The sequence below is a fragment of the Diaphorina citri genome, unplaced genomic scaffold (assembly GCF_000475195.1).
Source record: "Diaphorina citri unplaced genomic scaffold, Diaci psyllid genome assembly version 1.1 scaffold1, whole genome shotgun sequence".
In the NCBI taxonomy this organism is placed as follows: Eukaryota; Metazoa; Arthropoda; class Insecta; order Hemiptera; family Psyllidae; genus Diaphorina; species Diaphorina citri.
In genome coordinates this window covers 386,873-412,361 of record NW_007377440.1, presented here as the reverse complement: position 1 = coordinate 412,361, position 25,489 = coordinate 386,873, and the positions used below count along the sequence as shown (strand labels likewise).

Here is a 25,489-nt window from a genome sequence, read left to right as displayed (position 1 = left end):
ATTTAGTTCCAATAAATGTATCAATAAAAATAACAGCTTTACTATCACAAGTCAGCTTGTATCTCATAACATATTTTACTAAATTAAACCATTTTTCGGCTACAATATTTCAAGTTCCTCATTCAACAAAATTTTAATGCTTTCTTAGAAATGGTTGATACCTGGATCAGTCAAAAATACTCTAGCAGAAGATTCGGAATAAAAACAATAAAAATCCCTTATTTAAAAAGTTTTTGTTAGTGGATGTGTCAAAATTACAAGTTTAAATTTAATCCGCAAGATGCGCCTCACAATCCTCCGAATGCAACAAGCAGTACATTAGGGGTAAACTCAAATGAAGTGCAATTTGCGTTAGTGTATTCGTCAAGGCATATTTAGAGGATAAGGTTGGGTTAATAATAATAATAATAATAATAATAATAATAATAATAATAATAATAATAATAATAATAATAATAATAATAATAATAATAATAATAATAATAATAATAATAATAATAATAATAATAATAATAATAATAATAATAATAATAATAATAATAATAATAATAATAATAATAATAATAATAATAATAATAATAATAATAATAATAATAATAATAATAATAATAATAATAATAATAATAATAATAATAATAATAATAATAATAATAATAATAATAATAATAAATAGGTATACCTATTGTGTTAAGAATCAATGTCATTTCTCGATTAATAGGACGACAACAGCTCCTTAAATTTTATAACTTATCCTGGATTCGAACTCCCAACATCCAGATCCAAAGTTCACCGTGCTTACCACTGTTTTTTTTTTTATTATTTTTTTTCAGCAATAAATATACCTACCTACCCAATAGATTTTTGAGAAAGGTATGGACTATAAGTATAACCAGCCCTCAGATTTTTACATCGCCTTATCTGAAAAAGGCCGATCTCTAGGTTACTTTGTTTTTGTAAAAGATCAGGAAAAATGACTGGGTACTTCGGTACTAGCTTGTGCAGTCAGTAAAATAATTTCAACATGAGGGTCAGTAAATTAAAATTCAAACCAAAGGAAGCAAATGTTACGCTGAACTTTACTTGGCATAGAAAAAAGTACAAATTCATTCGAGCGTGAAAGGTGCCGAACTGTCGTGAAAAAAAAAAAAAGAAAAAAAAACGAGACCAAAATCCTGCAAAAAGTAACACACCTTAAATGTTCCATTTTTCTAACCAATGCTTCCCTCTCTCGGAATTTTTCTGAACATTCGTTAGCGGTTTGGACTTCGTTGCAGGGAAAGACTTGGATTTTTTCTAGCGCTCATGCGTGCTCGTGAAAGAAAATTCGAATGGAACACGATTTTCCTCTTGCAAAAGTTTTTTCTTCTACCTATACAAAAATTTTCCAATATATTTTCTCGCCGAACGCTAACGCCAGGAAACAACGCCTTGTTTTTGCTGCATTTTTTTCCTCCTTTTTTTAGATATCCCCAATAATTTATTAGCAAGCTACGAGTACCAATTTTAGCCAAAAAGATTACTACAAAATACGAACAAAAAACTGCAAGTAGCCAAGTAAAAAGAGGTTTAAAATTTTGTAAGAATATTATGCCGATTGAACAATGACCATGAAATAAAAGTCCAGACCTTTTTAATAGCTGAACTTTATTTTAACCAGAGTACAATAGTTTCTAACAGTTTTCCCATATCTGTAAAAAACATTCTCAATTTCTCTGCCCTGATGGAATCCTACTCGAAAAATTTCATGCTATGATACACACGCTTAAGCGCCATAAGTCCAGGCTGCTCCGGAAAATTCTGACCTTGAATAAAGGAAAGAAAAAAAAAAAAAAAAAAAAAAAAAAAAAACAGAACTAACTTAAATTCATGCCTCAATGAATTTCTATGGGTGTCTTGAAATTTGAAATGGTCTGAAGGCTTTAAGATTCAGAACCCCGAGGAAAAAACCAAGTTGAATATTTTTAATGGTAGGTATTAAAATCGAAAAGCAATCATACACATGGAATATTATAGGAGTAATATGGAATTGTCAGCGTTACAAGGTTCGGTTATTTTGTGAATTTCTAATCTGTGAACTATTCTCACTCCTTCACTGTGAGCAGAAAAAAAAGAGAAGAAAAAGAGGAGGATTGAGAGAGAAAAGGAAAAAATGATGGCTCAGAATGTTGGGTCAGTCGAGAACTAAACAGAACATCCATCAATTTTCTCATCAGCTCCAATATCAAGACAGATTAATTGAAAAGCTCTTCCAGCCAACCTTTCCTGACTATATTCGTTGGGGCGCGCAACATTGAGATAAATGGACTTTCGTGTTTCCGGCTTTGGCATTTGACAGAGCTTTTCCATTTTCTACGAAGTAAAACACAACGTCCACTAGAAATGTAATCAACAGCTCTTAAAGTGGAAATGTTTCTTTTAATATTCTCTGTTTTGTAGCAGAGAGAGATGTTACATGAGTTCAAATTTTTGGTTTCTCAATCAGTTGGGTTATACGAAATACTTGATATATTATTTCTTCTGCCCCTGTTTGATTAAATTTTTCTTTCTTTTAAGTGACAGGTTTCTCCTGAATGAGCTCTTCTACCTAACCACTTACTTAATAGTTCCTAAAGGTCCTAAGAGTTTCATAGATTTACTTCAGTCCTAACGAAAAATTTAGCTAATTATTATTTTGTAAATCATACTAGACGACTTTCATTTGCCCATCGATACTAAAATGTCGAACCCAAGTTCCCTTGAAAATTCGACAGAAATCCGAGAAGTTCTCAGACAAAGCAGTGACATTAATAATTACTCCATGACTAATGGCTACTCCTGAACATAATACAATTTGTCCAAACTCTGCTCCATCTCGTTACCTCAGGAGGCCTAGCGATACCATGCCGTGGGAGAGGGGCAGGGGGGATACCTACCGCGCGAGAGAGAGAAGACAGTGGAATTTGGTCAATTTGGAACTAAGCTCGAAGCAAGACGGAGAGGGAAGAAATTAGAGCGCTTCCTATACGATACCTAAATCTCTGCGAAATATCAAAAGTTTCTGTTTCTTTGTATTTAAATATATTTTCCCAATTTCATGGTGAATACATATTGTTGTGTCAAATCGTGCGTTCTCCTTTTAGTAGTTTCTTCTCCTGAAGAGATAGTCCCCAGCGTCCCATTTGTTCCCGTCGGACGGCCCGGCTCGTGTAGCAAGGGAAACCTTCTTTACAATACCTTGGTCCTTTCGACGCAGAATAATGACGATCGTTATAATGGTGGCTTAAATTTCACTTGAATTTCACGTCAACGCAATTAAAACGAAATTCTCACTCTCTTCATTTAGGAGGAAAAACTAGTTAGAGGGGAACACTCAAAGTATGCCACAATGTAACGGGTATTCAAATTACCTTGAGGTTTTCTTTGAAAAGTTTCATTTTTGGAAATTCCTAGGCCAAAGCAGTTTTTAGAAAAGCGATAGTATTTTATTTAATAAAATATTCGTTACAGTTATGACAGGACCTTGGAAATAAATTCATCTATAACAAATCTACCATATTTGGGATACCTACCTACCTACATGATCATTGTAATATTTACAGATTTTCTTACAGTTCTCCTTTTCACATACCCAGTAGATTAATTAAAAACCTGAAACTTCGAACTACGAGATTCATGTAGGCGTTAAAATTGTAAACTGCACAGGCGACGAGTGAAAAAAAAAGTTTCAACTTTCTCTCACCCTTTAGCTTTCAGTTGCAACTATTTTGCTGACACCAACATCATCACCAACAGTAGAGGCAACATCATTGGTTCTCGTAAACTTCTCTTCTAGGTAAACTTGAAAAGTGAAAAGTAATGGGTTTTCATGGAATGGAAATTGACGTTTCCTAGCAGACTAAGTGCTATTGACTTCTATACTCAAGTAATATCGAAGTTTACTCGAGTGATTTTGAGTTTTACTTAACCAAACCAAACTTTACTAAACCTCACTGATGAAACTGTAATACCTAGGTATACGTATGTGGTCGTTTCTTGGAAAAACTATAAATGGAGAATAATTTCCAATCAGAGTGACTTGAAAATACTTACCTCTACGTGGAAGAAGTATTTTTCCCCTCTCTCTAATCCGTTCAACCTGTAAGTCAACCAGAAATAATTTATTTTTCAAGAGACGAACTTTCATTGGATATACCTCCACGTGAATCTAAAATTCTAAAGAGCTAAATCATAAAAATAGAATCATTGTTATGTGAGTCCCTAACACGAGAAATTTTTTATAACGAGATTGAACTTCCAAATAATCCTACACATTCGTCCAATAGCAGAGGTGCTAAAAATTCCTCTAATATAAGGATCTCATGCTCACACTGAACTCTACTCTTGAGAGTTAAAAATACATCGGGAGATGTCGAAAAAAAGGGAGAGGCAGGAAAATAAGGGAAGAGACTCGAGAGGGATAAATAGAGATGCTAATATCAATACAGAATACACTCGTACGTCAGAATAGTGGCGGATAAATGAGGTATATTATAGCCTACGCTGATAATTTGATATGTATTTTAAAAACTAGGTAACTAGTCTGGTATAATGTGGTGAATTCGCAAAAACATCAGTAATAAAGAGAACAACATAAGAATCATGCCTATTTCCTGTGAAATTTGATGATTAGGGAATGCCTGTGTGAAGCACATAAGAGCTCATGTCTAAAGAAGAACAGTGGAGTGATTCCAGTGTTGGTGGATGTGCCAAATCCCCAATGTTTCCTTTTTTCCAAGACTACGAAACACCTGGATATTTAGAACAATTCGGCCCATTTAATTAATGATCGTTGCTTTCGTTTCTGTTTTCTTGAAATTTCAGTTATTCAGCCCGTTTTTTGTTCTCCTGTGTCTAGAAAAAAGGGCTCTGCTTTATGTATCACCTTTGAAGCCTCATTTTTTCGACACTATCTTGCTCTACAGCTAGCTATTGCTAATAGACATTTACATATCCCAGTACGTACATATACCTACGCCATCGTCATATGCAAATTGTGAAGCACTGACGGCAGAGTAGATTGAATGACAAAGTAGAATGATTTTCCAAGCCATTGCTGAAATATTTATCAAATCCCATTTTCAAGGCAGAGGAAGAGAAAGCGTTTGGAAAGCATCTTTCTTCTTTCTTCCTCCCCCTCTCTATCTATCTCTCTCGTTCCTTGTTTTTATTTCTTTGTGACAATATGCCGAATGTCAAAATCTCTGCGAACTAGGTTAGACACTAAAACATTGACAAAGTCCTGAATTCCTCCCCAAGATAGCTTCTGTTCCCTGGAAGATATTCTATCTTTCATTTGAAATAATATTCTATCTTTAATTTTTTTTTATTTTACTTTATTTTTTATTATTTTTTTACATTGCATTTTATGATTTTGTGGTGAATTTATTTATATTTTAAGAGAGAAAGGATAATTAAATAAGAGAGAAACCATTAAATGACTTAAAATTCAGCATCCTTATGAAAGTACCGATCCTGAATAATAATGGCACTTATTCAGTTTTTAATATGAAAAAAGCTCATCATCTCATTCCAGTTCGATATTTCTGTCTACATGTGAAATTCTCTTCTATTTGTATCATAAAAACGAGGATACTCTAATTTTGCTGATAAGGTTATAATCACAAGTACCTAAGTAGTACTTAGTGTAAGTAGTTACCTCCCAACTGCAGACACTCTCTTAGTGGAAACATGGGATTTTCTGGCCTGATTAAGAAAAATTTCCACCAATTTCTTTTGAGAAATTTTTAATAAAAATTAAATATTTGGAATACTCCCTGTAGTTTTTTTTTCTCTCCATTTCACCCTCTTTCTCTCTCCCACCCATACACAGTGTGTTAAGACATGCTTCTTTGGGGTAGATAAGTTCGGTCCACTTTTAATTCAAGTGTTGGACCAAACATGACTTTTAAATTTTAACTCTTCCTGGCGTAAATTGGCAGTCGAAACAATTTTTCCTTGTGACATCCACATTTTTTCCCGTTGAAAATGGCGCTCGATTCCCTCCTCATGAAATATTTTCCACCGTACGCCCATGAAGCAATGTTAATTTTCGTTAGATTTCGGCTACACTCGGGTGACCCAAATTTCTATCGAACGCACTTCTGAGTTACCGTTACAGGGTACACACACTAAATGAAGTTTTTTCTTCCCTTTTTTCCATCCATTTTTTATGTTTTATAATTTTTTAGTTGTATTTTTATGCCCCGTCCGTACTAAAGTGGGATTCTATGACAACTTAAGTGTAAGTTAAGAAATAAATATTTAGATGCATTTGCCTAATTAGATTTTTACCTTAAAAAATGTTTGATTATTTTTTTCACAAATGTATGTTTTTGTACATATTTTTCCATCTCCCAGCTAGCATATTTCTATAGAAACACAATTAATTTATTTACATTTTACGTTATTTATAGCACAATTTTTATTTCAGTAAAATATAGTACCATGTATACCGCTAGTAGCTCTTTATTTATATTTTTTGCTGATGCCCCTAATAATACAAAATTTTATTATTTATTTATACCTCCACATCACATTAGAAAACTATATTGTTGCTATATATTCATACCTCGTAGATTTGTTCAAACATTTTTTATTTATAAATTGTTTTCGTTTCTACTCATACCTTTCTGTATACTAATTTTACACAAAATTTTCAATAACAACACGCCATACCATGCTCATCTTGCAAACACAATAAAAATGTTAAAATATGCTCCCATCATTAGCTAAAGAAATTTTTGCTTCCTAGATCTTGGTCAGAAACCTATTTGAAACTAGAATTTCCTTCTTTATCTTGGACAAGATATAAGAGTCAAGATAATTCATCAAGGATAAATTAAATCGTGCATGTTAACAAGCAAGCCTGTTTCCTAATGACTTAACACGAACTTTTCAACAAACACCCCAAGAATATCTGGGTAACGACCCCGTCCCCGTGAAAAGCACATTTTTGTAACATTTAAAATGACTGAGAAAAAAGATACCTAGCTCAAATCGATATTTTACAATTTTGTTTCCTTCTTGAAAAATTTCGAGTTCACGTTCTTGTATTGTATTCACATTGTCTATTTTATTTTCCTGATACTCAATACGTTTCTAGTTTGTTGAAGATTATTTAAACTTTTTTAGCTGAATTCCCTTTAGGTATAAGCTATTCATCTTTCGGCCAAGTCACAACTTTACTCAAGAAAAGCTCAATATAATATTTTTCAATCAAAATTGGTACACTGTTAGACTATGAGTCAGAATAGAACTGTATAGTTTTTGGGCCAAATTGATCGAGCGATGAGCGAATTTTTCACTATTGAAAACCGACTTTCATATTTTTGGAACGGTATTATCGATTTCAATGAAATTTAATATGAAAATTTAAAACAATACACCTTCCTATGAATTTGCATGAAAATAGATTAATCCGTTCACCTAATATTTAAGAAAAATCGATTTTCGCAACTTGAAAACCAGAAAAAAATCGAACACAGATCGATATGAGAAAAACTTTCGGAAGATGAAAATTCCCATGCAAAATAAACTTCCCCTAAACAAATCCAATTTTCAAATCAATTTAATCAATCGATCACCCTCTCCCTGTATCCAGGGCCTTTCCATCATAAGCCCATCAAATTACAATCCCGGGCCCAAAAAAAAAAAAAAAAAAAAAAAAAAACAAACACACCCTTTCCCTATAAACCCCATAAAAAAACATCCCGCGCCAAAAAAAAAAAAAAAAAAAAAAAAAAATCCACGCCATGCCTGTACGTACCCATTAGACATTTTCAACTCTAAAACTGTTGTATGTCTTCAGTAGCAGTGGCACCAAGATGAAGAATCTATTTATTTATTACCTCCTGTCTGGTAGTTTTCTATTTCTTTTAAATTTGGGATCAGTATTCCGAGTTTCCCCAAAAACTTCTCAGCATTTTCCTCCGCAAAAGGAACATCAATCATAAGACATCGTGGCACTCCATTAACATTTTGTGTTTTCATATTTTTTTTTTTTTTTTTTACATCACTCTTTAAGAGAGCATTTTTCATGTGGATTTTCACACACGAGAAAAGTCGAATCTGATGTTGAAGTTTTGAAGAATGAACAGAATTCTAAGTAAGCATAAAGTAAGAACGGTAAAATTTACAGTTCTAAACTTGTGGATTTTTGCGTAGCACCTGGAGATAAAATTCTTGGCTCAAATGAATAATTCGAAATAACTGGTCTTTCAAGAAAGGTGTAATGAGCAGAGTATGTTAGTAAATGTGTCCGATTTCCCTATCAAGATTTGTGTGAGCTTTATGTTCCCCACACGAAATGATTAGATCCAATCATTCCCCCCCCCTCTCAAATGTTCTTCAGATATTTATGAGTTTATGACGGATGCTATACTTAGCTGAATTTGTTCAAAGCACTCTTACATGGGTAGTAAAATCCTTTGAAATTTGCTGTTTTGCTTTTCTATATTATTAGGACTTTTGTAGCATCCCGCACTTTGACCAAATTTAATAACATCGAAGAGAGTTTAAAAATGTAATTAGGAAAACAAGAAACAGCAAAAAAGGTAAATAATAAATGAAGCTCTGGAATAGATTAAGGACTTACAAAGTTTAACTGCTGAGAAATTACAAACAACAAAGCTGGGCTTTACAGTGACATAATATTCTAAGGGGACACTACTTACTCTAAAGTGGAACATGAAATAGGAGGGCAAAAAATGTAATTGGGGATGTTAAAAACTAACCTAACCTCTGGAATAACAGTGAAAGCAGACAAAAAGTAATGGAAAACAGAAATGGGTTTAGAGACGAGAAAAATGGGGAGGAAAATTGCGAGTTCAAAAAGACAAAAGTAATGGCTATCAAAAAAAGAGTTGAAGGAGGCAAAAAATATGGATACAAGAAGTGATAAAAACAATTTTTCCATTCTATGCATAAGGAGAAAATGAGTAAAATATTCACAATATCGTTTGTTGTGAAAAGCTTTTGTAGATAGTTAGTACTTGTGGCTGTAGGAGGGTACTCGAAATGTTAAATTTTACTACAACTTCTGCAAAAGCAGGTAGAAATAGAACTACTTGGAACTTTTGGAGAATTTTTATTATATTGTATTTTTTATTTACATATATACTATTATAGTGACGCCGCATTGTTTTATGAAATACATACACATTAACTTTTCCTGTCTAAATCAAATGTCTTTTAGAAGGACTGTAACTAAAGTAGGAGGTCCTTCCTTAACTGTTCTTAAGCACTATCTCTTTGTAATATCTCAATCTAGGGATTGTTAGGATGACTGTACAAACGAGGGATTAAATAAGGTTGAAAATAATGGCCTGTATAATAAAACAAACGAGGCTGTCTCTCAGGATTGAGGTTAAAATGTTAGATACGCTCACACATATCTATTTTATTGTCCTTTTCTTATTCTTCTTTATTCGCAGAAGGGAGGAATCAACTTCAGTCCTCACCTAATTAGTGAACATTTCTATCAACACTTGACTTGGTATGTTGGTATTTCCGTTGTCATTACACTACGTGAAATAATTTTGATGCGTTATAGTCTAGTAACTTTCAAGACGCTCGCCTGGTATTATTATAATTATAAGTATATAACACACTAAGGCACATTCTTGGATATTTGGTACTAAAGAGACTCGACAAAGGGGACAAAAGGAAAAGATGGAGGGACGCCAATAAAATATGAGCCCAGGATTGTAAAATTTTATTCTCTCGTGTTATGGTTTTCCCTTGTTTCTTGGATAAGATAATATTTGTTATGCTCCCATGAAAGAATACGTGCAACGAAAGAAGAAGAAGAAGAAGAAGAAGAAGAAGAAAACTTGTATCATACCCCAAATCCAAAGTGCTAAAGCCAAGGTCGTCATAGGAAATTGATGTGGCTTTGTTAAAAAAACGATAATATTTTTCATAAATCAACTAAAAAAAAAGTGCTGTGTGGAAAATAAAGCTTTCAATACCTGGTACATATTTATAATAATAATCGTTATTGTGTGGCGTTGTCCACAAAGGATTTACACCGTTGTATCCATGAGCATCAAAATATATGCTGTCAACATAAGTTCTCTTTAGTCCAAGACGCTTGTAGGGAAATGTAAAAGAGCTGTCCTCTTTAAAATATGATATCCTTTTCTTCTTCTTCTTCTTCTTCTTCTTCTTCTTCATCATCTTCGTCTTTAGAAAGATTAAGAGACATCACGCTGACAGAAACGGGGACAAAGAAGCTTTAGCGCTATTGTCTTTCAAGACAACTAGACAAAGAAAAATATTGCTCACAAAATAGTTCGACACCGAAAGAGAGAAAAGAAGAAAGCTTAAAGAGAATTATGAACGAATGAGAGGAACAAATAAGAGAGAGATAAGGAGCAGGGGAATATGGAGAAGAGTTAATGTCTGTATTTTGTAAAAGTTGGCGACCGTTTGGATTCCTTTTCAAGTACAGGAGGTCAAACTATTAGGAATTGCAAAACTATGAAAAATCAGAAGGAATTTCGATTGATATAAGCATGGATCTTCTTTTTCTTCGCTGGTATGCTCCCTGTTTCAAGTTACCTAACCAGACTTGGCTGGTCTATTCCCTTTTTAAGGTCCCCCAGCCAGACCATTGAATGTTTGTCACAAATGTCTTTCCTGAATTAATACATTGTGTCACTTGGGCTTGAACCATCAACCTCCGAATCAGAAGTCCGACGAGCCAACCACACCAATTTACTAATGAAGGTGGTGTGGAAAATTGTACCTATACTTTTGAAAAGAAAATTGATTTGAATCTCAGGTAGACTCCCTCGTACCGGATGGCAAAAAAGTGTGTCCCACCCTATTTCAATTTCTAATTCCTCTTCCTTTCCCGCTCACTCTCTTTCTTCCTTTTTCTTTTACCCTCAGTCCCTCTCTTGATTTTTTTTTCTCTTTTAAAAAAAAAAAAAAATGTAAAAAATATAATTTCCCCGACAAAAAGTTAAATTTAATTAAAGTTTTACACTGGCTGAAATTCAAAATGTCCACTCCAATGCAAAACTGTAGAAACAATATCCTATCTCACCTCGTCCGAGCTCATCTCAGCCCTGTTCATAAACACAGCCACAGACACACAGACAGACACCGAAGCGCATACAATAGCCCGTCCCTTATAAAAGGGACGGGCTAAAAAGGCATAGACGAGCTAACTAGAAAGAGGCAGAGAGAAAGAAAATAGATATACCTCAAGATGAATAAAGAGAATAACCAAAATGAGGAAGAGAGAAAGAGAGAGAGAGCGAGCTTCAAAAGCTTAATGTTCAAAGGCAGTATTAACTGACCGTTCCCATGGGAGTCGTTTCCTGTGATTAGGCGAATAGCCATACACCTGAATATTCTGGAAACCAATGTTCCTAAAAGCCTTTGAATAGGAGTCACCTATGTTCCTCCTTTGACCACCTACACTCGAATTTGTAGAGAAAGCTCTTTCTTCTCTCTCTCTCTCTCTCTCTCTCTCTCTCTCTCTCTCTCTCTCTCTCTCTCTCTCTCTCTCTCTCTCTCTTGCTCTCATTAAAAAAGTCGACGTTTCAAATAGCAGCGCATTCATCAGTTTGGCTTTCCTTGTTCTGAAAGAGAAGTCTTTTCTGTTTAAATAATTCTCTCAAGCTTTCAAGAGAACCAAGAGAACAGTCAAAAAACCTGTCGTAAAAGTAACTCAATGATGAAGTTTTATTAAAAGATAAAGGCCAAACCCAAATCCCAAACACATAACAAAAGAAAAAAAAACATTGATTTCAATCCTTTAAAATCCTCAAAACCCATTTAAACACTTCCCATTAAAATGTGTAATCAATAAATTTTCGCCATCAGGAAAAATGGGCAGTAAATGGGCTGAAAAAAGAAGTATGCCAAAAACACAAGAATGTAGGCTGAATACAAGTCAAACTCGGAAAATAAAAGGTAGGGAGGTAGGTACCTACTCTGAAAATAACTCAAAAGTCAATCGATACCCAGACTAGGTACAAGCTCTTGACTTTTAGACTTTTTTTTATCTCAAAAGGGATACATTTTGAGTGGAAGAAGAGGTAGGAATTGTGAAGAGGTCTTCACTGAGGTAGGTACCTACAGGGTGACGCATGGTTATGGTTCTATGTGGACACTTTATTTGAAGGTTGTGGGTTCGAATCCGCCAATGATGGCGATGTTTTGATTTGGAGTTAGAGGAAGATGGTATTGTCATTGATCAAAATTCAGAGATTGGTTATACGCTTTTGTCTTGTAAAAAAAAAAAAATTTATTTATAAAAAATAAAAAAATGTGTTTTCCTGTTTTTTTTTTAAAAAAAAAAAAAAAAAAAAAAAAAAAAAAAAATGGGAATGATAATGAAAAGTAGAATAAGGAAAGTAATAAAAATACAGCAGCCCGACAGTACCTACTTACAAAACTTACACGGGGGTTCAATTCCTGGCGGAGGCAAAGTATGTTTATCATTGTCATTCAATATTTGAACAAATATTTATGAACCTAGGTGAATTTCAAAATATTTCAACAGTAAAACCAATTTATATTTAGCTATACCTACATAATAAACTGCAGTGTATACTTCGTATATTGAAAGTAGGTAGGTATACCTATCTACCCAGGTACTCGTATAAAGCGTACCTACATTAACTTTCTCTATACCGCACCGTTGAACATTTTAATATATCAAAAGGAAGTCTTGACCTGAGTAAATTTCTGCAGGGATACAATAATATCCTTGTATGTTTTTTTTTTTTTTTTTTTTTTTTTAGATAGAGAGATAGATAGGTAGGTATGTAGAGAAAGAGGGTTCAAATATACATAGAAAGAGAAATAGGTAACTGGATAAAATAAAAGGAGAAAGCTCCAGAGAAAGAAAGCGCCAATACAAAGTAAGAGAGAAATGTAAACTGAGAAAGCTGAAGGTTTTTGTTTCCGTATTAGGAGAAAAGAGAAAGAAGGGGTATTTCTGTCCAACTATGCTTTCCTCTATTTATTTCTTCCTTTTTTTTTGCTATCTTCCATTCTTTCCGTTTTGCCCTATCTCTCCCCTCCTCTCTCTCTCCATTTCCCTTCTTCTCTTTCATTCTTTCTCTCGCTCTATTTGGCATTTACCCCTAACTCCAGACGGCCAGGGTAAATAGAATGAGAACTATTCTATTCTATTCTACTCTATTCTATTCTAGGTACCTTTTTAGCCCGTCCTTCCTTTATTATTACGATAGTAATAACAAGCTGGGCCGGCGCGAACATAATCGGCAAAAAAAAAAAAAAAAAAAAAAAAAAAAAAAAAAAAAATGGAAACCATATGACATGTTTCATATCTTGATAAGATGATGACTTGGTGAGTTATTGAATGAGGACGGTCATAGAAAGCCATGTTCGCACTCTTTTCTTGCTGGAAGGATTGCTTTGGTCATTCGAGGAGGAATATGAGCATTCTTATACCTAAGACCCTTATTAGATTGCTGAGGTAAAGGGATTTTTAGTTTCATTTGAGCAGGATAAACAAGGAATTTTCTTCTAATCTTTACCCTCCCCCTACACCTCTTCACTGGAGGAAATACTCATTTTATGAACCAAAAATATACCATGCAACATAGCACAATAGAAAACATGGAAGGGAAAGTCTGGCAACAGTGCATAGGAAATGTGACAACGTTGCAATGCATTGAAAGCTAGCCGCCACCCTGGCTCCAAGTTGTAATTATTGTCCCTATAGTAACATCATTTCATGTCTTTGCCTTAAACCTTGCTCTCCCAAAGGCTAGTCAGAGCTTTTCCAGGTGGTTCAGGTGTAAAGTTGACGTGCGAGGACTCTTGATAGAAAAGTCGTGGGTTTGATCCCTGAAGAGTTTTGATATCGAGAACACCTTTTAATATCTGAAAAGACCCCATTCTAGTATACTATCTGAAAAGGTACCAAATTAGGTGCCTATGTATGTTTAGGTTCCTTAAATCTGATGTACTTAATATTAAAGAAATCGGAAAATCTTGAATCAGAAGAATCGGAACCTAAGACAATTTTGATTATCAGTAGAATGAGTAGACTTGAGGTCTTATGGAGTAAAATTAAAAGTAACTACATAAAGGGCTAAAAGCTAATATATGTAGATAAAAATATGGCAGCGGTGGGATTCGAACCCACGCCTCCGAGGAGACTGGTGCCTTAAACCAGCGCCTTAGACCACTCGGCCACGCTACCTGGATGAGTTTTCTCCAATAGTTAGTTGTTTATTAAATTATTATTAATGATAATGATCTTATCAACAGAGCTAATGAGTTCATAACATGAATACTACTACAGGTATTTCTCATAAAATATGCTTTCATACGTTACATAACTATTCTATAGGGTATATTTGTAATAAAATATGCTGATTAATAGGGACGTAAGAATGAACATTAATATAATTGGGCATAACGCTGCAACACATTTTGTATGTTGTTTTATTAATGGGAAATGGGAATATGACTAGGTATGCTGCATAAACTATAGGTGCCTATAAAATAGGCAAGGCAACCAGGGTACTAAGCTTAAAAGCTGGGGCCCACAGATGACCTCTTTTGATGATCTCCCATTTAATTAGTTTCATTTACAAATGCACACCTACTTACGTATTGTATGTCTGTATTTTATTCCGATATTTTCCAGACATTTTTTATGCAGGTACATTTTTATGCATGATATCTACATATAATGGTCGGGGATATTTTTTGGCACATTCTTGTGGAAATTTTCCACCGCTTGAATATTTACACGCGTAGGTATTTAGGGTTTTTAGGTGTTATGTAATCCTAGTTCTCCCTAAATAATTCGAACGTGCATACATACAAACGTGGTCTATTTTTCCCTTTTACATACGTACACATACTCATAAACATAGGTACATAATAATAGATTGAATAGGACGATAGGTCTCACATTAGGTCAGTTAATGTCCGCTGTTAAAAAAATTGTAAACTTTTTTTTCCTGTTTAATTGAAAATTTATCTCCTAGCTATCTTTTTTTTGTAAATTTTATCAGTTCCCTTTTTTATTATTCTCCTGCCGATGGCGCTGCTATAAAAGAGTATACCATGGAAGCAAACTGGGACTTAATCAATTTGTGTTTCAATTTTTATGATGCAGCAAACGGGCTTGCCGGGAAAAGAGGGCGAAACAGAGGCATATTGTCTCGATTAGTATTTATACAACCTACGTAGCAAGTATAAATAGTAGACTCTCTTTGCAAAGGGCTTTTCATTTGTGAGTTCTTTTGCTTTTCTAGCTCAACTTCTCTCTCTTCTTTTCATTTCTTCTACTTCACTTCTTCATCGTGCTCTTCATCTTCATCAGCCTAGCCCAGAGTATAACTTACTTCATTTCCTTTGACTACTTCTGGACTAATTAAAATGTACGTTCAACGTTACTGCGATTTATTAGGGCAATTTGTTACATATTCTGTGAGCTCGGAAAACGTTTATAGCTTCCAGAACGATTTTTTCTAGATCTTTTTAGATTGAGCAGGGTGTTCCAAAGAGAGTTTTACCAAAGGAATATGGGTACTGTTTTTTTTCTATACTTTTAAGTGCTTCGAACATTTCGAGCAAGATTGTATGCCCTCACAGTTATAGTTACGTCTATAAGTTGTTACATTTTATTATCCTAAAGTGTATGTACCTATATAACTTTACTTTTCTGCCTATTTGAGTCCTTGAAAATTATTCTAAATGAGTCAAACCACAGGCAGCACAGCATGGCATTTTTGTGTCCCGTTTGTTTGAAATTTTACTGCAAGTTTGTGCTGTCAAAAAACATCTAGGTATTTCTTGTACAAATTGTGACATTAAGAAATACTTTTTTTATATTTTTTATCGACCTGAAGGGGCACCTTCCTTTGCTGTCTAACCTCTCCTAGACCAAAGCTGTTTCAACGTTTTATCTTCATATAATTGATGAATTCTTTAATTTTTTCTTCTTTTTGAGGGTTTCATTACGTAAATTGCAAAATAATCTGGTAGATTAATACTGTTTTCTATGTAAAATACCTAGCATTACCTACCTACATTTATAAGTGAACCAAGTTTCAAGTCAATCAGTCCAGTAAAGTGGCTCCAGAATAAATATATATTATCCACACCCACACAATATTACTCTACACAAAAAAAAAAAAAAAATATTAAGTTAACATAAAACCATGTAAATGGAGATATTTTCAGAGTTGGATAAGATCATGGATTCAGTCAAAGGGAAAATGAGGGTGGAAAGGAAAAGAGAAGTAGGGGGAAAAAACAGACTGTCGAACACTGATTGAGTGAAGAAAATCCAAGGCCTCTCAACACAAAAAAATGTGAGCAATAAACTTTTTCCTGTTTTTCATCTTTTTCTGCGGTGGGGGAGAAGGAAGGAAGGAAGAAAGAGACGAGTAATAATTTTACAAATCTGTACAATTTGGAATTCCAAAATATCTCCGAGTTCAAAGACCTCATTTAGTCACAAATGATGTTTTGCATTTTTAGCGGATATACACCATAAAATTGTTCCTTTCAACCCGTTCAAATCCTTACTTGAAATAATGATTTTCAATACTCTTATAATACCTAGGTACCTACCTACCTACCTACTCAAGTACATATAATGTATCTATTTTTCAAATGTAACCTTAGGGGCTATTATATTTTTACAGTATTGATTCTGCTACAGTTTTCCTATAGAAAACCCTTTTAATTCCTCTTAAACACTGTATGACCACATGAAAAAAAAAAAAAAACTCATATTTATCATGATGTGGGTTTTTTCTCTCCTTTTCTACTACATTTTTTATCCAGCTAGTTTTTGGGATTTCGCGATTATGTTCGCGGATTTCGCGATTATGTTCGCGGATTCGCGTCCCGAATCGACATTTTGGATATTTGGCAAGCCTATGTTTAAGTCACCCATCCATTTATTGGCGTTTCTCGGTGTAGCTTAACATAGGTGACGCTACAACCGGTCTTAAATTATCGACTGAAGTGTTATCTAAAACTTTTTCGCTTTGAGTTTTAATAACATTGTACACCACCACTTTCGTGTTCCTGGTAAAAAGACCTTTAATTTGATATATAGGTCGACCAGGTTTGGATAAGTCCTTCTATGGAGAAATAATGGCAGCGGTGGGATTCGAACCCACGCCTCCGAGGAGACTGGTGCCTTAAACCAGCGCCTTAGACCACTCGGCCACGCTACCGTGATAAGTTTCCCCCAGTCGTTAGATGTTTTTTAACAATAATGCCAAACGTTATGAAACGTCAATAATTTTTATTACTAAAGTATTCTTATTCTTACTAAGCAATAAAAATAAAAAAAAATATTTACCTACCTATACCTATGGATTGGAGTTGAATTTTATTAAGATCTCTGTGACACACATCAGTCAAGCGTGATACTCACTGAGATGAGTTCCTTACTCAAGCGACTACTATTATTATGTAGAGATCGTATAGGAAAGTATGTATATTTTTTTTTCCTCTAACTTGCTTGTTTCAAGTTACGGACATTGTGCACCGAACTATGAAAAAGTACCCCTACTAGCATGTACCTAAACTTTGAGCTCCGTGTGGCAGGTGTTGACCTTTCGGATTGAGCTGAAACGAGATTTTTATTCTTATATTAGAGGTTTTTGCAACCAAAATTAACGTCTCGTTAATTGAACTTTTTTTAATTCTGCTCATGCACAGAAACGAGTTTTCGTCAAATAACGTTAAAAAGTTCAATTAACGGGACGTTAATTTTGGTTGCAAAAACTCTCTATTTAAATGGGAAGTATTATGTCTCTTCTCGCCCAACTGATGAGAGGTAAACTACGGGATGGGCATGCTACGACACAGACCACATGCGTCTAATGTAGCAGTGAAAATCCTGAAAGTTATCAACTTTTTTTTTTTTTTTTTAAAACGAGAAAACTTTTTGTTCGAGGGTAGGTTTAACAAGCTGAGTCCCTTCGACCGATCCGTCCTAGATTTTCATTATACTGGATCACAATCACGGAAAACTCGGAAAAAAACTACAAATTAAAAAAAAAAAAAATCCCGAGTGCTCCTTGTCCTATCCTGTACCCTCATGACATAAATATGAACATTAACAAATAGAATGAAAATCAAATAGCAAATTCTACTCTACACTGCAATATTGAGAGGTCCTTGTGTAAATTATCTGTAGGTATTTTCCACAGCTCCTGGCATTTTTTTTTTTTTTTTCAACTAGTTATTTTTCAACTAGTTGCAGAATTCTAAAAATAAGCACTTTTGCTCAAGTCGTGTCCAACAGTTAGAAATATTATAGAAAATACTTATAGGTTATTTTAGCTTAGGTTTCAATTTTTTTGGAAGGACCTAAATTTTAATTTAAAATTTTATATATGTACCTACCTAAGCCAAGAAATATGCAGAGATCTTATGATTTTTATGAGCTACTTGCAAGTCAGCGATTCAGTAGTGTTACTGTAAACCTTTTACAAGACATATAATCATATCTAAAGGTGTTTTTGCAATATAAGGCTGAATTTCGATGTAGCAATTGTAGCATGAATGTTATACATTCTTGTTATCCCAGTACGAAGATACTTACATACCCTGCTACTTTGTATTTCATACCGCTGCCAAAGAGAAACAAAGGATTCTTTTGTTCCCCGTGCACACCTTTTAATATCCTACATACAATACACACTTCGTCCCACACAATATCAGGAAATTCAGGAATCAGGGATAGAAAAAGCATCCAGGGTAGTAGGTACACCATATTGTATATCCTGGTTCAGGTAGGTACAAGGCGTTACCTATCTACCTACAAGTCTAGCTGCATCTCATACGAGCTTTCTAAATGATGGAAATATCGGGTTCATACTCGTATCTGAGCTATTTCATTTCATTCTTCCTTTTAGACGGGTTTGTTTTTGAGATATTCCCATTCCAGAGACGGAAAAGGAGAGAGATTAGGTATTATTATTGTGATTCCAATTAAATTTTTAACCATTCAATTGAATTTTATCGAGTGACAAACTTTCGCTGCCATATGTACAGGGTGATGGTCCAGAGTTACCTGACGGGTTTTAAAATGATGCTACACGTTTGATTTTCAAAATAAAAGAGTGATATTTATTTTAAATGAAAGATAACAAAATGAGGTTTACTTTTTTGGGCATTTTATTTATAATGCTGATCAGGTGTTGAAAACAACGCTAGTCGAAAAATCGCCCTAATTTTGAATACATTCAATCTGTGTGCAAAATTCGACATACTGTCTCTAGCATTTTTTGGTCTATAGCACGAATTTCTCGATAAAAAGCACCCGTTTACTCATCCAGAGTCCTTGTGCAATAAATATACACCTTGTTTTTAACACATTTGTCGCATAAAGAAAGTCGCACGAGCTAAGATCGGCTGAGGAGGGTGGAAAATAAAAATGGGTGCGAAACTTTATCTGAGCAATTGTCACAAATTCACCACTTTTAAGAAATGCCTCCACAGCGAAAGCTCGATGTTGCGGGGTCCACGACTACATTGTAACAAAACCTCATTTAGTTCTGAACTCAGTGATGTTCATTTCAACAAGCTACGATAAGTTATAACAAAGTTATGGGCAAATCAAATTCGTCAGTGGACCACCCTATATATATATATCAAAATGAGTTTTCATAGCGAATAGCTTCCTAGTGATCCAAAATACCCAAAAACACTGTGCTATCCGCACTGTATTTTATTTTCAGTAATGACCCAGGTATAAATAGCAGAATCACATACACCCCCATAGATTTTATCGACGATATTTATTTTTTATTTATTTAGTATCATTATTATTTCTGGTACCATTATTAGGGACAATGTTTGATTAATTTATCCACTGGAAGACACATTATTATCAGAACAATACCACTGTTGATACGGTGACAGAGTAAGTGCAAGATTAGAGGGTGTTTAATTATGTTAGGCACGTCCCTAGATTTTGTACAGTAATAAATTTCGAAATATAAGCTCTGAAAGGCTGAAAAGCTTTTGGAGGACTTGGCTGAAAATCCTCTCTTTTTTTGCAAATCTGATTCAATTTAAAATTTCAGAATAAACTTCTTTTTTTTTATTTTTAGGGGATGGCTGCTGATGATGGTGTGAAGCTTTTTCGGTGATCTTGGGTGTTATAAAAAGGGAGAAAAAAAGTGTCTTATTGCATTATTAAATAATAGTTGGGTACATTTCAAAATTCAAACGCATAGTTATTCCTAAATTTCTCAACTCCCTGTATCCTAGCGACAAATTTGGATTCGCTTTCGGTCCATTAAACAAGACAATTTCGCCTCAAGCCATCACACACTGCATTGGCTTTCATGACAGATTTTCTTCATCTAGGAATCTCTCTCTACTTTGTCTCTGGATTCAGAGGTTTTATGTATCGGGTTGTAGCGCTATATACGTATATCTTTCAAAGACAAGTCTTAACCCTCCTGTCTTCATTAGCGATAACGCTCACTCCTTTTTCTTCTCCTCATCTCCCTCCCTTCTTTTACTCCTTCCCATGTTTTATCAGGCACTGCTTCAGTTGTTTTAGAGTAGGTCAGTGCAAGATTAAACAAAAGGTTCAAGTGTCTGTTTGTTTCGTCCGATTTCTGTATGTTTCTGTCCAATTTGGAAAATATTGTTCAACAAATAAAGAACATCTGAAGCAACAATGGACTTGTATAGGGACCTTGTTAGGGCCTATACCATCTTTCCCTGGATTATAAGGTAAAGGATTTCATAAATATCTTGAGCCCTTCGTCATGTGGCCCACGGAAAGCATTTTTCACGGACAAAATTATATTGAAGCCATCACTTAGGTTTTGCTTATAGGCTGAATTCGGTCCTGCTATTTGTCTATCTCCTTCTCCATCTCTACTTTTCTTTCACCTCTCCAGTCCTTGCACCAGTCTATATCTTTCTGATTTCTTCTCCCTCTCCTGCGATTCCCCTTCCATTGACTTTCTGCAGTTCTCTTCACGCGTTTGAAAATTTTCCTGCTTGTCAACAAAGTGTGGACTAAATTGTTCGCAGAAACTGGTCAAAGGGCAAAGGTGAAAGTATTATGTTCTTCTTTTCCTGATGTTTAGGGCGTGTCTGCACCTACTTATGTTCTATCAGGAGTTTTGTAATCGATTTGATTGATGAGATAGCCATGGTATGTTTTCCACGAACAAGTCACACTTGAGGAATTTGTCACAAACTTGCTCATATTAGTGAGAGATTGCTAGCCACCTACTAGATGCAATCTATTTTTAGGAAAGCTTTAATCGAATGAAATAGTGATGATATCTTGTGCTAGAGCAAACTACAAGGAAAATAAATTTATTATATCAGGGACCGAATGTATGAGATAATGTACCTACATCTTATAATTATATAAAAATGAAGAAAGAAAAAAAAAATGAATTGTGCACTATCAATGATCTAATAAGCCAATTTGAACCTCCTGGAATTCTGAGCTTTTTTCTTTCAGAATCTGGAAAGAACTTTTTCATAAAGAGCCTTAGAATTTACATTGTACATTTTTAGGGAACTGAAAGGGATAAATTTGCAACATAATTGTAGTTCTCAAAGGACAAAGAGAAAGAGAGAGAGAGAGAGAGAGAGAGAGCTGAGGATTGACTTCAATATGAGTCATTGTTCTTTTTTCTTTCCTATTCTTTTTTCTTCATCTCCCTCCTTTTGAACTTTTATTCCATGGTTTCTATAACTTTGTAATAACTTCTGTTAGTTCAAGTTTAACAAGGACTGAGAGTATAAAATGTCATGAAACTTCGCCAGAGAACGCGAGTATAACATGTCATGATTGTCATGAATCATATTATCAATCATCGATAAATGGGATGTTGTGAAACTTACTTCGCCAGGCAAGAAGCGACTACTAACATAAACCACATTTTCTAGGGACTTGTAGAACCGATAGTGGAGAAACAATCATTCTTCACCTGGGACCAAGTTAGGCAACCATCTTGAAATCTTACTCTGTTCTTGTAGTTCTATTATTATTATTATTTTCCTTAGTCCATTATGACATCCCCTAATCAGTGTTTGTTATACGTAATATTATTTATTTCTAAGGTATGAAAAGGTTAGGATATGCTTACAAATAAAGCGACTTTATAGCAATTTCAAAAAAAAAAAATAATAAATAAATAAATAAATAAAATGTCGCGACAATTTATTTCATAGAACAAAAAATGAAGCCTGCAATTTACAGTCTAAAGTACACTTGCAAAGTGCATTGAACGGAGCTTGTAAATGGTGCACTATGAATAAATAAATAGGTAATAACCATTTGGCAGCCTCCTAATGATGGATTTTCAGAGAAAAATTGCCTCGAATAGCCTTTGATACATACCTATATGTAAAGTATTTTATTCTAACGATTTAGTAAGAAACATGGAGTGAAAAATAATTAATAGACACTTAATAGCTGTTAAGAAATGGACTTTGATAGTAGGTATTATTATTGCCAGGCGAGTAGTGTCTAACACAGCTAACACCTATCAACGATATCGTTATCACTGCATTTTCGATGTTGCTCTTTTGCATGCCTTAGTTGGTAAAATTGTTGGGAATTTTCCTCAGAATAATATTTTTACTTAATTATTGACGAAAAATCCTGACTGTTCAGTTTATCTGTTACGACTTAATGCCACCTTTTTCAAAATAACAAACCTGAAACGAAAATAATGGTTTAATGAAGAGGAAGAAGTAAGAGATTGTGTTCGAGGAAAAATGAAGAAAAGCCATACGTTATTTGAGAAACTTTAATAAGGCAAATTATAGACTCTCATTTTTCACCGAGGGAAAAGTTTTAGGCGAAAAAAGATTTCCACCTACCTACATGAATTCCTTTCGTGTCTCCAAATGAGTCTGGCTAAAACTTTTCCAAGTTTACATTGCCTACTTCCAAGGAGATGTTCTCCAGAAAAATGTCCTCCCACAACTTCAAACTCATTCGTTTTCCCAACAAAAAGTCCTTTGCCAAAACTCCGCGGGATGCTGGGGAAAAAGAATCAGAATTAAAATTTCCCTTCAGTTATACAAAGAAGGGAAAAATGACCGTCCTAGACTCCACAGAGTTATGTTATTTTGAGGGAAAAACGGGGTAGATACCTTTTTAAAACCTTTTATTCTGTCGAAATAAAATACCTTATTTCAAAAAGTTTCAAGATAAAGAATGTTTTAGAATATTGTCTCCTCTTCTTCATGTTCTCTGCATAACTCATTACAGCTTACTTTCATAAACCCAGTTAGCTTCTTGGTTCCTTACTATATTCTTACCTCCTCTTTTGTTTGAAATTAAAACCAACCTCCGTTGCTCTGACCATTGGTGACTAACACCCGTATTTATGAACAAAAATTCTCAATCTCAGATCAGTCTTAAACAAATTTTGGCCAATCAGATGTTTGGAATTGATACTTGAGCACTTGCTGAGAGCCAGCATTTTGTTCATAAATATGGGTGTAAGTGCTCTTGCAATATAGTGCTCTTCTACTTAAACCCTATTATAAAATACCATTAATTTTCTACCCAATTTTTCTTCCCTCGAGTATTTTTCATGAGTATACTCCAAGTATTTTAGCCGAAGAATATTTTGCTGATTTGTATAATGTAGATAATGTACCAATGAAAACCTAACATGATAACCTGTACGAGTACAAGCATTATCTGCCGAAATAAGAGATTTTTACTTTGTTACGTGTATATCTACTCGTAACAGTGTCCGAAGTTCATTGTATGCCAAGGGCGGGTTTCATATTTTTTATGATTATTTTCCTTGTTTCTCTTTTTTACTCCATCGCCCTTTAATATTTTTTACAACCTTTATGGAGTAAAGTCGGAAAAGGGAAGAGTAAAGAGAAATGTAAAATGGGAGAGATGAAGAAAGAGAGAAAGTACAATGCGAGTATTCTCATTTGTCCTCACAACACCCTTCAGTTGAACGAAGGGAAAGACGAAGTAGAAGAAGAGTAAGGAAAGAGAGCACCAGGGATGAACAAAATGGAACTAACCTTTGTGCTATGAACAATGTTGTTATAAAATAGATAAATCCAGGGTAGGGGAGGAAAAATATATCGGGAACAGAACGTACCTATCTAATACTATCTATCTGCAAACCACCACACCTTGGCAAGTTACCTCCCCCGGGCATCTTGAACAAAACAGGAAGCAAAATATAAAATAAATAAACAGATTAAACAAACACGATAAGGGCAAACTAGAGGAAAAATAAAGTAAGAAGAAAGAAATAAAACTTCTCAAGTTAAAAGTAGGTAGGTACGTAGGCTATAAAAAATAAATTGAATCGGTGGCATAAAACAGACAAAAGTAAGTAGTAACATCAAAACATCTCTCTTTCCAAAGTAAAAGGAAAGTCTATAAAATTTTAAAAATGCACACAAAGTGTAAAAGAAGAAAGGAGAGAAACTCCACTCGTACCCTATCGTGAAGAAAAGTGTGTGTTGGAATGGCGTCATTCCCTTATTGAAATTAGATTGTACTAGGACGAAAACCTTTGTTAGAGGGAGGTTGGGGTGTTTTCTAAGAATTTCAATTTTCTAAGTGCGAATTTTGAGCTCGAAGCTTTTATCTTCTAACTATTGATAAGGAAAATCTTTGCGGTCTTAGGCAAAAGGTAGAAAATGTTTCCAACCAACTTCTGATTTCGAAGAAATTCTAGAGGTATAATAATAGGATTCGTCCTTTCTCTTCCCATGATATCGACAAGAGGTTTTTGAAAGTTCGACTCAGTGAACAGGACTAATGAAAATTTGAAAATTTATCTATTTATAGATTTCTAGAGAACAGTAGATATTTGTCATCATTATCTTCTAAATCCAAATATTTAGATCCAAATAAGAGGATTTTCTTCAAAATGAAATTCAATTTATACTTACAGTTCATACAATATTTATAATGCTAGAAAATTAACACACCATAATAGAAAAGGCATTCGATGGTTTTGCGGATAGAAAACCTTGGAATGGCAGATGTAGAGAATATCTCATATTTTAGCTGCCAATAACTTTATGAACGCTTTTAATTAAATTGCAAGCTAACTGTAAAATATCTATGCAATATTTGAATTTGTAAGTATATGTGCTAACAGGGGATTTTTTATTTAATTATTCTAGCTACTAGATTTATGAAAGTCATTGAAGAAAGGTTCCTATATTTATCGGCCTGGAATTAAAATGTCTCAATCAGGGCATGTTTAAATTAAATAAATTTCAATCAATTTCCACCCCTATTTATTGTCTTTTTTATTTTTGATTCCAGGTTGAAGTACTTTGTATGATCGCAAAAGCAGTGGTATAGCTAAGGATTTGCTAAAGGAAGGTCAGTCAGTGCTTAATTTTTGCTCTTATTGAAATACTTATTATTTAGTAGATGGTATATTTTTTGCTTAGTGCACTTTGCTTATCAGTCTTATCACTTATCAATCTTATCATACAAAAAATTAAAGAG

The 25,489-nt window shown here is 34.2% G+C and overlaps 2 non-coding genes across 2 annotated transcripts; both read right to left on the bottom strand.

Annotated features, from left to right (window-relative positions):
- Positions 1–14,127: 14,127 nt before the first annotated feature.
- On the bottom strand, positions 14,128–14,209 carry Trnal-aag. The gene has a single exon. It is a non-coding gene; the product is annotated as a tRNA-Leu (tRNA).
- Positions 14,210–17,131: 2,922 nt separating this feature from the next.
- On the bottom strand, positions 17,132–17,213 carry Trnal-aag. The gene has a single exon. It is a non-coding gene; the product is annotated as a tRNA-Leu (tRNA).
- Between the last annotated feature and the right edge of the window lie 8,276 nt (positions 17,214–25,489).